This window comes from Cydia pomonella, chromosome 25 (assembly GCF_033807575.1).
Source record: "Cydia pomonella isolate Wapato2018A chromosome 25, ilCydPomo1, whole genome shotgun sequence".
NCBI lineage: Eukaryota > Metazoa > Arthropoda > Insecta > Lepidoptera > Tortricidae > Cydia > Cydia pomonella.
The window spans coordinates 9,465,380-9,484,487 of NC_084727.1; the positions used below are offsets into that span (position 1 = coordinate 9,465,380).

The window sequence follows — 19,108 nt, forward strand, 5'->3', positions numbered from 1 at the left end:
ATTCTGCGTCGAAAGAAAAACGCATGAAAACTCGAAAACACGCGTTTTCCCAAACATAAGACTAATCTAGATCGATTGTACGAGTATACCCCCAAAAACCCCCATATACCAAATTTCAGCGAAATCTTTAGAGCCGTTTCCGAGATCTCAGAAATATATTTAGATATATATTGTACGAGTGAGTATACCCCCAAAAACACCCATATACCAAATTTCAGCGAAATCTTTAGAGCCGTTTCCGAGATCTCAGAAATATATTTACATATATATATATATATACTTATACAAGAATTGCTCGTTTAAAGGTATAAGATTAAACAAAATCTACCCTTATTGGGAACCTTACTACCCTACTTACTACTTACCCTAACTAGGCCTTATTGGGATTAGTCTGGTTTCCTCACGATGTTTTCCTTCACCGAAAAGAGACTTATAAATATCAAATGATATTTCGTACCATAAGTTCCGAAAAACTCATTGGTACCAGTCGGGGTTTGAACCCGCGACCTCCGGATTGCAATCCGCACGTTCTTACCGTTAGTCCACCAGTGTTTTTTTTCTTGAGATAGTTAAATAAAAATAAACAAAATCTACCCTCAAATGGCTCCTTAAGCCAGTTGAGGGTAGATGAAAACATTACATGATCAAAAGTTGATTAGTCAGGTCGTTCAGTGACAGATGCAGGCGGTTTTATATTTGATTGGTTAACCAATAAATGTTACAACTACCCAAAAATGTATAAACTGTTTGTTTACTTTTATTTAAATACCTAAAGATACAGAGTATAGTGCCTACACGAATTCTAGGGATTCGTTGCCAAGCGGACCCCAGGTCGCGGAGACGTCGCGGGCAGAAGCTATGTAGGCAAGCACGATAATAGAATTATATAATAAATATAGCACTATTGTACTCGTTCAAGGTAAACGAACCTAGGTTCGAGCAAAGAGAATTATTTGACATAATATTCATATTTAAGTACTTGACTTTGACAGAAAAGTCATTGTGTTTTTTAGTGATTGCTCTCACTTTCATAACTTTTACATTTTATTGGATTTCATAATGGAATAACTGAAAGTATGAGTAAACCACCTTAAAAGTGTAAGTTATGTTGAGTACCTATAATTATATATGTTTGTAGAGTTTGTACGGGTCAAATCTTGCAAGTTAAATTTGACCCACTTCCCGACTTTGATTTGCATACATATGTAAGTCGGGTGACAATGCAATTCGTACTATCGAACTGATCTGATCGAGAAAGGAGGTGGCCATAGGAACTCTGTGATAAAACAACGGAACCTAACGAGCTTGGGTTTTTAGGGTTCCGTACCCAAAGGGTCAAACGGGACCCTTATTACTAAGACTCCGCTGTCCGTCCGTCTGTCACCAGGCTGTAGCTCGTGAATCGTGATAGTTAGCCAGTTGAAATTTTGTAAGGATTATGTATTTCTGTTGCCGCTATAATAACAAATACTAAAAACAGAATAAAATAATTATTTCTTTCCAATCTCGAGGTTCTCATACAATCACCGAAGTTAAGCAACGTCGGGCGGGGTCAGTACTTGGATGGGTGACCGTTTTTATAGATAATGGTACGGAACCCTTCCTGTGCGAGTCCGACTCGCACTTGGCCAGTTTTTTAGAATTGTCTCGATGAGTATTTGTTGACTGTGGAAAGAAAAACAGTCAGCGATCAAAGCTTGTACCAAAAATTACATTTTGCCAAAAACTTTTCTATATTTATGATTTCATTATCATCATATCATCTTCATAAAGGTACATAACATTGTGACACCACTTTATTCCACGCCAAACTGCGGTCGCAATTTCAAAGTTCAAAGTTATTTATTGTATATAAAGAATCAGGTTACATTGCAGGTCGAATATACAATTACGTTCACAATTCATTAGCGCAAAGGTTATGAATTACAATTAATTTTCATTTTTCCAGAGCAGACCTTAACTGAGATCATCAGCCACATGAATCCAAAATGGAACTGAACCCATGACCCTAACATCCTCGGCCTAAAAGATATCAGCGTTGCAATCAAACAAACTTTTTTACCAATTAAACCACTGATTTTTTCATCACGCCAATACTACTAATATAATACTGTAAAATATTGCAAATAAATCCTTATATTTAATACATTTATAATTCAAAAAAATCACTTAAAAGTCAATTCTACCACTCAACATAAGGCTCAAAATTTGCATCGGTTTACTTTGCCACTCTAGTGAATAAAATACAACTTTATCATGAGTCTTTGAAAAATAAAGTGAGCTTTTACTAGCCGGTGTCGTGAAAATAATGTACTAAGATTTAGTATACTTATCCAATTCGTCTATTTCAGAAACAAAGATGTTAAAGTACAAAATAGATCCTCTATCCCCAAAATCGACTCCAGTGTCAGCGACCCTATCATATTCTCACCCTGGAGTGACCCTATCGGCTGTGAACCCAGTGGCGTATGGAAATATATCTCCTGAACACCTTGTAGAGTCAAATGCTACATATTTGTTGAAGAAACATCAAACTAACAAGAATGATTAGTAAAATGAACAGTACCCCTAGTGTAAATAAATTCGATTTTGAAACGTGACGTACGCGTTTGTGTTTAGTCTCATTTTGTATTGGATTTAGAAAGAGCGCGCCAAGCGGGACTTTTTGGAAACTCAAAATCCTATACAAAATGAGACTTAACGCAAACGCGTTCGTCACGTTATGATGTCGATAAAATTTACACTAGGGGTACTGAAGTACACACACTGTACTACACATTTTAAATTAAAAAATTAAAAATCACATCTTTTTTGGCCTCTGGTAAGCATAATTATGTTTTTCGTTTCAAACCCCCACAGCCCCAACGTTGTATACTCAGCATCAATAGTAGCGGATGACATAACGCGCCTAAAATATATATACAGCGTGTTTTTAGGGTTCCGTAGCCAAATGGCAAAAAACGGAACCCTTATAGATTCGTCATGTCCGTCTGTCTGTCCGATTATGTCACCGCCACTTTTTTCCGAAACTATAAGAGCTATACTGTTCAAACTTGGTAAGTAGATGTATTCTATGAACCGCATTAGGATTTTTACACAAACAGAAAAAAAAAACAATAAATTTTGGGGGTTCCCCATACTTAGAACTGAAACTCGAAAAATCTTTTTTCATCAAACCCATACGTGTGGGGTATCTATGGATAGGTCATTAAAAATTATATTGAAGTTTCTAATATCATTTTTTTCTAAACTGAATAGTTTGCGCGAGAGACACTTCCAAAGTGGTAAAATGTATCCCCCCCCCCCCCCCCGTAACTTCTAAAATAACAGAATGAAAAATCTAAAAAAAAATATATGATATTCATTGCCGTGCAAACTTCCACCGAAAATTGGTTTGAACGAGATCTAGTAAGTAGTTTTTTTTTAATAAAAAAAAAAATCGTTTATTTCAGACAGAATTCATAGAGTGAGTATTAATAATAATTACATAACACTTAAGCTACGAGTATGTTAGTATTGTACATGCCAAATAAAAGTAATAAATAACAATAATAATAATTTAGTTTAAGTATCTTCCCCCCCCCTGGAACACCCGGCACTTGCGCATGCGTTCGAACCCAGTGTCCCAGAATGGGGCAGTCCGTTTTCTCACTTATGACCCTCAGGATGGTGTTGTGGCTCCCGCGCACCCTGCGCATGAGTGATGCGATACGTTTACGAATCACCGCGCCAAACCCCTCCGTGTGCGCGTACGCAAACATTGCTGAGGCCCTGCAGTAGCGCGGGAGCCCCAACAACACCCTGAACGCATTGTTATATTGTACACGGAGGGCGTTAAAGGCTCGCTGCGTGTAATTAACCCACAGGTTGCACGTGTATAAAGTTTGACAGAAAGCTTTAAAGAGAGTAATCTTTACTTCAATGCTAGATCGTGCAAACCTGCGGGCCAACATGTTGCAGCGAACCGCCAGCGCCCTCCTTTCCCTCTCAATATCGCTATCATCTTTTAAGTCCTCGGTCACCACATGGCCGAGGTACTTAAATTGCTTAGCTCTGGCGAGGCCTACACCATTGAGCAGCACTGGGGGCATAGTCGTCACTTTTCGACTCCTTGGATGAAAAATCACAAGCTCACTTTTCTTTAAATTGTAAAGGAGGCCGTGCAACTTAGAATACTCTTCACAAGTTCTCAACAACCTTCTGAGTGCTGAAATCGATGGGCTAAGTAGCACCATGTCGTCTGCATAACTAATACTGTTGACAATATGTCCGTCAATTGAGCAGCCGACTCCAGTGCTACTCAGCTCATCGATCAGCTGGTTTACGTACAGGTTGAAAAGCGAAGGAGACGTCAACCCCCCTTGTCTCACTCCGCACTCCAACCCGTACTCATCAGAAAGTTCGTTTAGCCATTTGACCCGGTTAGTTTGATGAGCATACCAATATTTAAAAATATTTACCAGTTCACCTGGCACACCGGTGTTAACTAGTTTAGACCACAGAATATCATACCTAACCAGGTCAAATGCCCTAGACAAATCAAGAAATGCAGCATAAACAGGCGTGTTCCTGTCCGTGTAGTACCTAACGACATGCTTGAGGGACAAAATGGCACTCTCAGTCGACAGCCCGGGTCTAAACCCGAACTGTGCATCGTGTAGATTTATATGTTTTTTAAGTTGTCTCTCAAGCATAGCGTCAAGCACCTTGGACGCAGTTGTCGCTAATGAGATCGGCCGGTAGTTGCATTTATCTGAAACATCTCCAGTTTTATTTTTAGCTATAGGTACCACGACCGTCATCATTAGTTCACTGGGCAAGTAGGAATGACGAACACATAACGTGTACAGCAACCCTAGCAATCTCGGGAGGTGTGGCCCCGCGTGTTGAAAGTGTTCGATGCTCAGGCCATCGTGTCCGGGTGACTTGCCTCTTGTCATACTTTTCATTATAAGAGCAACTTCTTTTGCTGAGACACGCTCAGGCACCCCCGACACCACGGCCTCAACATCATTGTGAACATCTTTAAGTGGCGATTCCACCTGAAAATAACACCTGAACATATTTGCTATACCTTTAGGGTCACCAATGCCGTCGATGCTCACGGGGACGCCCGGTTTAGGGCTTAACTTTTTTGTTTCCCTCCAAAATCCTTTGAAATCTTTATTTTTATGCTTCGACGCTAAAATATTCATTTTAATTAAGTCTTGGTTATTTTGACAATATTTTAATTTCTGTTTAAACACTTTTCTAGACTCACACATATCATTATAAATATTACCATTAGCGGGCCGGCCGTACCACACCCACGTCAGAAACTTGTGCCTGGCGTCCCGGTGAGCGTCACGTACATACCTATTCCAGCCAGCGATGTGGCGGCCAAGGCTAGGTTTACCTGCTCCCGCACGCCCCGTATGACTAAACACAGCGGCCTCCTGCATAGTGGTTACAATCGTCTTATAAAAGTTGTCAATTTCAGCTGTGTGCGCTATACTTTTATTATTACACATGCTATCAGCACATAAACTGAATTCCTGTGGAAACTCAATACCCCGTAACCCATCACAACAGAAATTTGTATACACTTCTATTTGTTCTAAGCTCCTCTCGCCCCATAGGACCTTGTTAGTCATAACGGGCGGCGGTTTAGAAGTTACACAGACTGACTTTAAGTTACAGAGTATCTCTAACGGGAAGTGGTCTGACCAGTAGACGTCATAGTGCACTTTAAGCGACAGTACCGACTTGATCGCCGCCTGAGTGACCAAGCAGTGATCGAGCCACCTACGGCTGCCATGCGCGTCGCTGACAAATGTATATGTACCGGAATTTAACCCTAACATTGTAAAATCAACACAGTCCCAATTTTGCTCCTTACAAAAGTTTAGCATTTCATTTCCAAATAGTTCTCCAGGATGTGAGTTAAAATCTCCCAAAATATAAGCGGTTTCGATATTGTTATTGTCAATTATAGCCACAATTTCACTTAAGCAGTGAACGTATTCGATTAAATTATCAGACGAGTCCGTAGGCATATATACCGAAAAAAACAATATTGTCTGACCCGGCAAACTGCAGGGCTAAGATGGACGGCTGTTTATCATTTGTCACCATATCTGTCACGCTCTAACAAATACGTAAGTGTGAAAGTGACGCATGATATGACAAGTGACAAAAACACGACCATGATACCGCTGCAGGCCTTAATTGCTATAATGCGATCACTTTCACACTTAATAACTGATACGTTATTAAACTTACTCGTTCTCCACAGCAGGGCAACTCCGCCATATTTTCGCCCTCTTAAGATGCCACTTGAAATATCCACGGCCGATTTTCCACAATAACTGTAGTCACTATTCACAGTACCGAGCTCCGGAATTTCTGTCTCCAACATCCAAGTTTCTTGGAGGGTAATAAGGTCTGCCTTTAGACTCAGCATTCTTACACAGTCTATAGATCTCCTGAAGGACTTACAATTAAAACTAATCAATTTTGCTGTGTCAGTTGTACTATTCATCAACATTTAAATTAGGCTGCACAGAATCTGATTTTAATCTAGCGCTTTCACGCTTACGAAATTCGATAAAACGGCGGAAAGTTATGCCGTCGGGCCATATATTGCAATCCATAAACAGGCTCAGTTTATGTTTAGGTACAAACATTTTATAACAGTCGTGTTTTTTCTGTTGCTTCGAATTTATTTTGTACAGAGTGACTTCTACGCTCGTTTTATTCTTTATGTAAGATACTATATCACTTTCACATGTGTCCTTATGTACATTATCAATAAAAAGAGGTATACTGATGTTCGCCGCTTTAAAATTTCCGTTCACCTCTGTACAAGTACCATTTTTGGCTTCAAAACGATTTTTGTATCTCTTTCGCTGCACAGTCTCCCAATCTTGATCTTTATCAACATTGTCATTCAACGCGCGCTGGGTCAGCTAACCGTTCGTCGTCACACTCTTCTCTCGTCACGTCGTCAAACTCGTCTCTAATACGTCATAAAATTTAAAAAAAAAAAATTTTTCATCAAACCCCTACGTGTGGGAACCCATATCTATGGATAGGTCTTCAAAAATGATATGTAGGTTCCTAATATCATTTTTTTCTAAACTGAATAGTTTACGCGAGAGACACTTCCAAAGTGAAAAAAAGTGTGTCCCCCCCCCCTGTAACTTCTAAAATAACAGAATGAAAAATCTAAAAAAAATATATGATATACATTACCATGCAAACTTCCACCGAAAATTGGTTTGAACGAGATCTAGTAAGTAGTTTTTTTAATACGTCATAAATGGTACGGAACCCTTCATGGGCGAGTCCGACTCGCACTAGGCCGCTTTTTTTATTTCCGTTAATTTCAAGGGTGCACTCTTGAGCTTAAATTAAGTAACATGCATGCATGCGTAACTCCTCTGGAGTTGCAGGCGTACATAGGCTACGGAGACTGCTTACCATCAGGCGGGCCGTATGCTTGCTTGCCACCGACGAAGTATTAAAAAAAGTAACTTTCTCAAAGACACCGGTATTCTAATTAACTTCATTTCGGAGATAATCAATAATTTTTTATCTTTATATTTTTATTTTATTTTATTTTATTCGTTTAAATTACATTTGCAACTTACAGCTAACACCATAGCGTCACAAAAAACTCAGTCACTATATATAATTACCACATTCACTCCTCTCAAACATTCTCTTACATTCATTAATTAAGCTCGCCATCCCTGAAGTGAACAAATCGCAAAACGGAGCCGAGCTAAGCATGGAGTTTAGCATGCAGAGCGCGTGCCGCAACGATGAGTATACAGGCCGGTGCGCGCGCCCGCCGGCGCTAGCAGCCGCGGTGCTCGGAGGCTGCTCCGCGAGTCGGGCACGAATAAGCGCATCACCTCGCTCACTACTAACTCAATGCTGTCCACTTTATTGCGTATAAGACCCAACACAAATTTTACCGTCGCCAAAGACCGTCTCAATTCGAGTGACTCATAGCCCAAGTGACCTAATAAAAAATGTGTCGGATACAAGAATGGAAAATATTGGGTACAGTGATCACGGAAGGTCAGACTGGGGTCAGATTGTACACCAAGGTCACGAACTTGGGAAACATGCAGCACTTCCTCCCCTTCAAGACGGTACCGGTATTCAATTGGAGCGGGTGAACGGGTAAAGCTCATGGTTTCACACTTCTTCGAGTTAAACTTTAGTGCGTTTTCGACGCTCCAGCGAAACACGGCATCCAGATCGCTCTGTAAGGCCCTACAGTCTGCTTCTTCACTGACCGCCCTTATCAGCTTGACGTCATCTGCAAACATTAAAACCCTACTGTTTTCTACTACTTTTGGTAAGTCATTGATTAGGATATTAAAAAGTAAAGGTCCCAAATTGGAACCTTGACTTATTCCGGATTGCGTAGAATAAGTGTCGGAAATATAAGGTCCGTATTTCACGAACTGTTTTCTACTGTCAGCCAAATAACTAGAAAATAATTTGAGAAGCCGTGGCGTAAACCCTATAGCCCCTAGTTTCAACAGTAGAATATCATTGTCGACTCGGTCAAACGCTTTTTGGAGATCTAGGTATATGACATCTACCTGCTTCTTTTTGTCTAATTCACGCGATGTAAAGTTGACAAGTGTCACCAAATTAGTGGCCACCGCACGTTTCGGTAAAAAGGCGTGCTGCGCATTTGTGATATAGGGAAGTCATTGAGGTAACAAATTGGCAATATGAGGCCCTCACGAGCGTTTACTTGCCTTAGGGCCTGTTTACATATTGATTAGGTTTAGTACGAGTGTGTACATTTGCTACTAAACGTAATACTATCTCGGACGATCGATGTTCGAAATGGCATTGATATGTCACAGTTTTCAATTGATTGGTTGAATTAAATGTAATGCCCGTGTTACAACAACGCTATACACAATCAAATGTATAAATATGGGTGTACACATCTTACTCAAAAATATGTCCCATAGCATCTTATTCCAGTGTAATAAGAGCGTAGTACCATATTTATGAGACGATTCTTTCGATACATATTTTTGCACTTGACTGTACAACAGTTAATTACATTTTATAAAAATAAAATATTATAAAAAAAAAATCAATTTGAAAATTAACTATGCCATTTAGTTTCCTTAAATGTACTTATCCATACCCCGGATTTAACGGAATTCAACAAAAATACGGTGGATATGGAATACTTTACAAAATAGTGATATATCCACAGAAAACATAAAAACTAATTGACTGCAAAACCCTAAAAAGAGCAACTTTAGGCCTTCAATTTTGTTTGAAATTAAAGACCTCTCGCCTAGCCACGCAAACGTGATATTTCTCATAACATAATATCAATATTTCATTGCATGTTTGAGAAAAGGTAATTTTAAGCAATTATTTTCAGTGATCGGAACTATGGGAGTAAAACTTTAACAAAACTTATCAAGCGGACGTAAAAAGAGTACTTATAGTCTTAAAAATATTCGAATATCTATGAATGTAAATATTTTTATGGCTGTAAGTACTATACTATTCCTATCCCTATGGACATGAATATTTTTAGGGCTGTATGCACTATTTTATGTTAACAAGTTTTGTTAAAGTTCCCATAGTTCCGATCAATGATTATTTTACACTATTCCGGGCCTGTTTCACAATGTCCAAGTGTATTGGATAGCTAATTGACAAATAAATGAGCTGTCAGATAAAACAACCTAATTTGTAATGGTACCAGTTAAGCTTATTAGAAGATTGTGAAACGCCAACGATGATTTTATTCGTCATATAAGTGCCAACTTGCCAAGTAGCTTATTAAGGATTTTACTGGGACATTGTGAAACTGGCTCTAAAGACCCTAAGAGACTTAAAGTCCTGAATAAGCTACTTTTTGCCACTTATTTAGTCATTTTATGCAAAAAGGTGTCGCGACCCTGCTGTGACGTATAGCCGGTAGCCCCAACAGTCTCCTGAAGACAGTGGCAGGACGGGAAGATGGTCCCTTCCATTACTATTGGAACCAGATCCACATGCTGCGTTGCAAGCATTCAGGTGTCGACGTGATCAAACGACACCTGAATGCTTGCAACATCAACCCTAAGCGCTGGGAGGAGCTTGCTGCAGACAGAGCATCTTGGCGGTCCACAATTTTTAACCACATCAAATCGTTTGAGGAAAACCGCCTCAATGCCTTAGATACCAAACGCCAACAACGTAAAGAGAGACCGAAGCCCTTTTACACGTATACATACAACGCGTCTGGTCAACTATATTGTAACACCTGCAAAAGAGTCTTTAAGACCAAGTTCGGCCTGGCCTGGCCAGCCACATTAGGGCCCATAATCGGCGTAATCCGTAATTGCTGAGGTCGCCGTCATCGAAATCGATGAGCAGGACTATACCACTATACCTAGTTTTAAGTATAAAAATGTGTATACAATCTATACATATGAGTGAATGTGGAATAATTGAATTCTGAAATAAACTTATTAATATTATTAGTCATCGTTGGCGTTTCACAATCTTCAAATAAGCATTAACTGGTATAATAGTGGTTATATATAGTTTTGCAAGTTTTGCAAGAAGTTTTATCTGGCGGTTAATTAATTTTCACCACACCAACTGGTAAAGGCCCTCTTGATTGTTCAGTAACTAATGAGAAAGTTGCATTTTATCCACATGTGGGCAAAGTAATCAGATACAAATTTTGAGTTGTTTCCTTATATTAGCTAGTAGAATTGACTTTTAAATGATGATTTTGAATGATAATTTTATTATTACATTCATTTGGATTTGATTTAATGTGAATATTTTGGTATTTTATAGTTAATAGTTTCTTCGCGTTGGTGTGGTGAAAAATGTTGTGTTTCACTCGGAGGCAAAGTTTGTTTAACCCTCGTGCCTTGAAAGCCTCGCAACGCTCAAGATTAGCACGAGCGGTTAAACAACAACTTTGCCCACTTGTAAAACAAATAATTATTGTTAATTAGCTAACCAATAATTTACTTGGACAATGTGAAACACCTCTATATTTAAACGGAACGGGCGAGGTGTTCACAAATATCTAAACACGCCTGTATCGTCAAGGCGCTGGAGGGCGTGTTCAGATATTATTGAGCTCCTCCGCCGCTCCGATATATCAAATGGCGACCACCAGCCATACTTTCGAGAACCATTTCCATAATCGTACCGAAGCTATTTCGATAATGATCAACACTGTTTATCCATTACTTCCAGTGATCGAGGTGTAATGGTGGCGCCATCTCTTAAGTGTTATTAACACTTTCAGCGGGACTATACTGTTACACTTAATATAAAATTGTATTGACCTTTGCGACGCTTAGCACAAACCGGACAAGTGCGAATCGGACTCGCTAACCGGGGATCGGAACCGGTTTTTTGCAAAAACATCGAAATAACCATATATTTCGGTTTATTTTATACTCTAAATGTAGGACTCAGTGGTGTTTTCAGATAACGACTTCGTATTATTAGATTGCCTAATTAGAAATGAAGTAATTAACAAAGAACGAAAAAATACCGTTTTCGTTCCCATACAAAAAATACCGGTTTCCGATCCCTGTCGCTAACAAATTGCAGGAATACCGCACGGGTACTTGGTTGCAGATTACCGAATCTAGTCTGTATGTGTACAAACTCTTTATATTATTGTAGGCCGTTTTATACTCGACATCTGATATAATAAGGTACTATACACCAACACGCACCACACTTTTACATAATTCATACTACGACACTTATTATTATTTTATAGGCATGCTACTAAATATTTATGTATATATGTATATGTTCTTTTTTGTTACATCGTGAATCGTTCGTGATCTGTTTTGCTGCAACGCACACAGCACACATTACCTTTTATTGATGCTTTTTGTTCTTTATTTAATTTTTATTTTGATGTTTGTATTATTTGTATTATTTTTTATTTAGTTGTGTGTATTGTGGCAAGCGAATAAATGGTTTATCTATCTATCTATCTTACCGAGGGTTCCGTACGTTTTAGTATCTGTTGTTGTAGCGGCAACAGAAATACATCATCTGTGAAAATTTCTACTGTCTAGCTATGGTTCATGAGATACAGCCTGGTGCTGACGGACAGACGGACGGACAGCGGAGTCTTAGTGATAGGGTCCTGTTTTACCCTTTGGGGAACCCTCTAAAAATCAATACTGTATGTTGTTGAATTTCGACTTGACTAAAGCCCGGCTAGAAATATATGATCATTGTCAAGAGGGCGCTGTTATTCTCATGTATAGGGTGACAGTTCATTTTATTAGTATGAAAAATTTAGTTCCAATGAAATTCCGCAATATGGCGCGTGATCATATATTACTGGTCAGGCTTTAATTATTTTTCATTTCTCATGCTCTGAAAGTGGGTCGTTGTTGTTCTAAAAAGTGTGCAGAAAATGATAAGTTTCTGCTCTTGAGCATTTTACTTTCTAATTACTCTTTTTCTTTTTTTTACGAAACCAATTATAATTTTGGATTTAAATGAATTTGTTGTACAATTTCCATCCTGATAATTAACTGTCCAATCCATAAATAACGATATACTTATTCTAAATTTTTAATTGAAAGTACTCCCAAGGAATACTCCTGAAGTTTATACTCAAACTTAGCCGTGTTTTTAAATGCACATGTTTTTTTCTTTCCTCTTATTCGAAATGAAAAGTGTTTAAAACGAGGGTTATGGGAGGGGGTCGGGTGAAAGGCGCCATATCAGTCTCGGACTATTTGCTAAGCTACCTCGACTGAAATGGGTGTCTTTCATCCCTTGGTTAACAATCTACTATTTCAACACACCAACTCGTGAGCATCTCTTGATTGTTCAACAATGAATGAGAAAGTTTCATTTTATAAGCAAAGTTCATTTATATTAAACATAAAATTAAAAAAAAAATCATAACAATTTAAATTTGCGACCAACCCGATATGATTGAAAAAAAAAAGTACCTAGCTATGTTAGAATATAAAGCCCGTCACAGACGGAGCTATAATACATGTATATATATTAATACACGATACCAAAATATATATCGCCTACATTGTGTGAAAGAGTGTAGAAATATTCAAAAATATATCGTAATATATTGAACGATTGGGTAACAATAGCCCAAGACAGGGGAATGTGGAGTAAAATGGAGGAGGCCTTTACTCGTCAAGAGGTCCTTAATAATAATAAATAAAAAAATAAAAAAAAATTACTAAACTTATTGTACAAAATTACCAAAATGCATGTGAATTAGTTTGATAATATTTAATTTAATTTAATTTATTATTGTATTATTTATTAATTTAATTATGAAATGTATTATTAAGGAATTAAATGGCTTAAATAATAATAATAATAATATTGAACGATACATGGCAAGGTATATTAAGATGCCTTGCTTTAAGATATAGTGTCTATTTTTTTTATCCCGTAGACTAAAATGTCATTTCACGTGTTGCTGGTTTTTTACGTCTTATAAATAGTGATGTGCTACAACCGGTACTAACCGAAAATAAACTATTGGGAGTTACAACACCCAACAATGTGTGGTGTTACTGGCAAGTAACACCATTTTGAGACATTTAGAAAGTTTGTATCCAGGTCTAAACACAATATTTCTAATATTTAAAAGCGATTTTCGAAGCTCATAATAGTCATAATGCAATTTTTAAATGTTTGAGTGGATTAGTATTGATTAGATTTTATTTATTGTTTACTTCCTATCATGTAGTGAGTCATCGTCTGTCGTGCCCGCGATGCCAATGACCATTAAAAAGGCTATAGGGACCGTGCGCGTTGGAGGGTCTGCCATCTTGTGGTCTGAATCGGAACCATAAACATGCACATTTACACGTCACGTGCTTTCTTGTGCATAGTAGGTTCTGCCATCTTGTGGGCTACATCGAAACAAAAAAGCGGCCAAGTGCGAGTCGGACTCGCCCATGAAGGGTTCCGTACCATTTATGACGTATTAAAAAAAAACTACTTACTAGATCTGGTTCAAACCAATTTTCGGTGGAAGTTTGCATGGTATTGTATATCATATATTTTTTTTAGATTTTTCATTCTGTTATTTTAGAAGTTACAGGGGGGGGGACACACATTTTTTCACTTTGGAAGTGTCTCTCGCGCAAACTATTCAGTTTAGAAAAAAATGATATTAGAAACCTAAATATCATTTTTGAAGACCTATCCCTAGATACCCCACACGTATGGGTTTGATGAAAAAAGATTTCTTGAGTTTCAGTTCTAAGTATGGGGAACCCCCAAAATTTATTGTTTTTTTTTCTATTTTTGTGATAACATCATAATTCGGTTCATAGAATACATCTACTTACCAAGTTTGAACAGTATAGCTTTTATAGTTTCGGAAAAAAGTGGCTGTGACAGAATCGGACAGACAGACGGACATGACGAATCTATAAGGGTTCCGTTTTTTGCCATTTGGCTACGGAACCCTAAAAACATCACATTTACGCCTCGCGCCAAAAATCTGACGGCTCCTGTGCTGCCTCCTACAGTTCATGCACGCTCCCTATGGCGGACGTTGTCAAAGCGACTTTCCTACTGTCAGTTAAGCTTCATATTCGCTCTTCACCAGTTAACTTTTTGGGGTCCATGGCATTTCTTGACACGTGTGGAAAAGCGTTGAAAAGGTTCAATATGTTAAATTAACAAAATATATTTTGACAGATGCTTTCGCGCCCAAAACGCTCTTTGAAAATTGTGTGACGTCCCAGCGTTGGCAGCATGGTTCCATTTTTATCACCTGTCACTATGCCCGTCACTTTCGCACTTATATACTTGTTAGAACGTGACAGGCATGGTGACAAATTATAAAGAGCCGACCATCTTAGCCCTACTGTTTACGGTTTGACACATAACTATACATACACATGTAGAAGATACGAACTGTCAACTGACATTTGTCATTTGTTGTTTATCGCCTAACTGTCAACAGTGTCAATCCGAGAGTTGTGACGTCATCAGAATCTTCAATAACGTTTCGAGTCTGGTCACGTGACGTGTGCCAAAAGATATTTTAAATTCAATATTTACAAAAATATGGTCATTACAGGTCCCCTAAAAGTAGTTTAACATGTTCTTATAATTCAAAAGAATTTATTGGGATACAATTCTGCCCTAAGATTTGTAGATGGAAACGACCCTATTGGCAGGGAGTAAAAGCCAGAGGGGGAAAAAAAGAGAACAGACTATAAATATATAGCTTCGTGTATGGACTCTGTCAAATGGTATGTAAAATATATGCCTTGCTATAAGATATAACTTGGTATATTAGCGCCTGTTCATGACGGGCTTAAGAGCAATTCCTAGCTGAGCAACTTTTTAAATCTCGAATTTTTGAAGCTATGTTTCTGTCGCGCTGCGGTGGGCGGGAGCGGGAGCTATCTAAGTGTGAGTGCGCGCACACAGACGCGAGACTCGAACGCTCGCTCATTGCGCGCCGTACCGTCGACATCGCCCGCGAGCCGGACGGAATTTATCCTGCGCTGCCCGACCGACGCAAGATGTTTTTGTTGTTATCACATAATATTGTTTTTCATTTTTATATTATACTGTATCTATTAATTACTATATAGGTAAGAGAAAAAAAAGAATGATGATGCTTCGGTCGTCGTCGTACAGTCAAGTGCAAAAATATGTATCGAAAGAATCGTCTCATAAATATGGTACTACGCTCTTATTACACTGGAATAAGATGCAACGGGACATATTTTTGAGTAAGATGTGTACACCCATATTTTTACACTTGACTGTACCTATCCGTATCAGTAAGTTCGGAGTGATCATGGTGTGTTGTGAAATTTTGTAAGTAGGTATAAATATATGTTTAAACTACAATCTATTTAACTTGTAGTACGATGGGGCTAAACTTGATGACAATGACAATCTGGGTAATGCCGGACAATTTTGGGACCAATTGAGAGAACTCGTGAAAAAATGTTTTTTCGAGATCTCAGTACGTGACAGATTCTTGAAGTACGGAGCGAATCGTTAAATAATAACCGTAGATTCGGCCTGAATTTTGGTAATCTTCAATATAGAACGGTTAGGGTAACGAGTGTTTTGCCATCAAGGGAGAACATCGAATGGTGAAAAAAAGTTGCTTCTAATGGAAAGAGAATAAGGTATCACAAAGAAATAGGTCCGGTGTCTACCCTTATCCATTGTATATAAATTACATTACAGCCACCAATAATTACAAACTTAAAAGTTGTCAACGAAAGTGTTTTTCTTCGTATTTTTGTATCCGATCTTAACCCTGATACAAAAAATGGGAAAATTGTGGCTCTCAAACATTGATACCTATGTCATAACTCATAAGGTAATTTGATAAGTAAACAATGTGCTCAGAAACCTCTTATTGTAAGGTTTACACGAAGTAATAAAATAAGAAAAACCACTAAAATAATTGATAGGTTTCGAAGTTTTGACAATTTAAGATCTCGTGAATTGTACAGGTTTAGTGAAAGTGTAAATGTATTGTTTATTGAAAGGAATGTACTGCAATATATTAAGTACTTAAGTAGGAGGGACAAAAATCAAAATAAAAAATAATCGTGCCCAATCATTTTTAATGAAGGTCGCCAAAAAAATAAGAATCGAACTTCAAAATCAAAAAGACTAAGTAGTTCTTTAAAAAGGTCAAGGTCACTGCGAGCCCATCTTGAAGTATGGAAAATAAGTAAAATTGCGATTTTATTGGTTTAATTTTGCAATTATGTATATAATATATAGTTGATATATAATCTTTTTTTTTTTTGATAAAATGTAAGGATCGTATGTAAAGAGTAAAGTAAATATATAGGAAAAGAGAGCCCTCTTGAAGCAGTTTAAGGAAACTAATTTCGAAGCCCTATCTCTATTTTGTATCCGAAACTAGCAATGTATGTATGCGTGCACATCTACATATGCATCCGTATGTGTAGGTACTTTATTGCGAAAAATTGCTCATTTGCTATCTATTTTACTCGATTTTGTTATAAAATTCAACATGTATCATCATCCCTATACACAATAAAGGAAAAAAATACAAAAGAAAACAGAAACATAAGCACAGGTAAACAACATGCGGTCTTATCGCTAAAAAGCGATTTCTTCCAGGCAACCTTTGGGTTGCGGAAATTAAAAAAATTACATTGTCAATAAGTAAGTGTACATAGGTGCACATACAACTGGATGGTACTGGATAAAAATAATGGTACGAAAGTGTGATCAAGAAAACAATAAATGTGATAATTAAGTAGGTCAGTAGGTAAATTGAAGAAAATTTAAAGTTTGACAATCACTGCTGTTTTAAATAGGTAAAGATGGGATTGTTTCTTTCCGATCTTTACCTGGATGGGTCACGATCGGATATCGGTCTACAGCAGTGCTAGGCCTGTTAAAACAATTACAAAAACAAACACAGTTTCATCACAATACGCAAAATAAATTACAGGGCGAATTCAAATTCGCGAAATTTACCTTGCTCTCTGTGATTGCGCATAGCACAAACTCCCTGAGCAACGCGGGGACACTGGCAGTCGAGGCGCAATGTTGCCACCATTTAAAAATAAACCCAAATTAGGGAGAAATGAATGTCCTACGTTCTTCACCCGCATCCGGTATTTACCCAACATACCTTAATCGTTGAACCGCCGCATTTCAAAATGGCCCTTATTTTGATATCGGCTAGCCGTAATGTAATACGGCGGATTATACAATACGACTGCGATACTTATAAGCAGGGATCGGAACCGGTTTTTTGCAAAAACATCGAAATAACCATATATTTCGGTTTATTTTATACTCAAAATGTAGGACTCAGTTGTGTTTTTAGATAACGACTTCGTATTATTAGATTGCCCGATTAGGAATGAAATAATTAACAAAGAACGAAAAAATACCGTTTTCGTTCCCATACAAAAAATACCGGTTTCCGATCCCTGCTTATAAGTACCTATATAAATCCCCTCGTCAATGTAATTGCATTAAATTTGCCATCTAGTGGCAAACATCAAAGTAGTTATCTTTTACTTGTGACGCACAAGTGTGAGCAATATAAAATACTAAGTATATTTCTTAAAAAAATTACCTTGTTTATTGATTGATTATACGTAGTAAAAGAACATGTGATTATTAAATTACAATACGAAAAGTGGTCAAATCGCAAAATGCTGTCGTTTTATTTAAAATAATGAAATAATTAGACCGGTTACGAAAGTACCGGTAAATCCTGGTTCTTTAAAACAGTACCGGTTCTGCAATCCCTAATAAGGATGTTATGCCCATCACTATTTCTTCTGTGTACGTATATTTAGAAACTGTCTCCGCCTCCAATTCGTGCGATAAGGACAACTGCAGCCCGGACTGAAATTCACATGCAAAAAACTCAAAAATCGAGGTTTCGCTCTCGACTGTTTCCTCCTCCAAAACGCAATCAATCTTTATGAAATTTTGGAAACTGCAAGAGGAAGAAATAATCTATGCCGCTATGTTTTGATTTTTTGGATATTTTTTGTCATATTTGTATACTGTGCCTTTTTTTACAGCCAATTCAATTGAGCCGTTTTTGCGATTTTCGAGGCGCTGTATCTTTCTTCAAAATAAAATAATCCAAAAAAGCAAAACATAGCGGCACAGATATTGATGATATTGATCTTATTTGAAAAAATCACTGCTCTAGGTTAAAAATCCAGGGAGGAATCAGTCGAGAGCGTTTGTATGGAAAAATCGCAACTAGGAATTCCTCTTAATGACGAGTGCAAATAATTAGATTTGCTATATGATTTCGATCAGGCGTTTGATTTTTTCGATAAAGTCGTTACTTGACGCTAGATGTCGACTACGAAAATAACCCGCGTTTTAGTAAGAAAACTGATGACTGGTGTTGCACTATATTTCTCTATGGCGCTTTTTAGGGTTCCGTAGTCAACTAGGAACCCTTATAGTTTCGCCATGTCCGTCTGTCTGTCTGTCTGTCCGAGGCTTTGCACCGTGGTCGATAGTGCTAGAAAGCTGAAATTTGGCATGGATTAAAATCAATAAAGCCGACAAAGTCGTACAATAAAATTTAAAAAAATAT

General features: G+C 37.8%; 1 long non-coding RNA gene across 2 annotated transcripts; it reads left to right on the forward strand.

Annotated features, from left to right (window-relative positions):
* Nucleotides 1-597: 597 nt before the first annotated feature.
* LOC133531399 (uncharacterized) lies at nt 598-2,030 on the forward strand. 2 transcript variants are annotated; one of them, XR_009801526.1, is made up of 2 exons: nt 598-1,098; nt 1,949-2,030. It is a non-coding gene; the product is annotated as an uncharacterized LOC133531399 (long non-coding RNA). The 2 variants fall into 2 exon arrangements; XR_009801525.1 differs by having other exon boundaries at nt 1,954-2,030.
* The last annotated feature ends 17,078 nt before the right edge of the window (nt 2,031-19,108 follow it).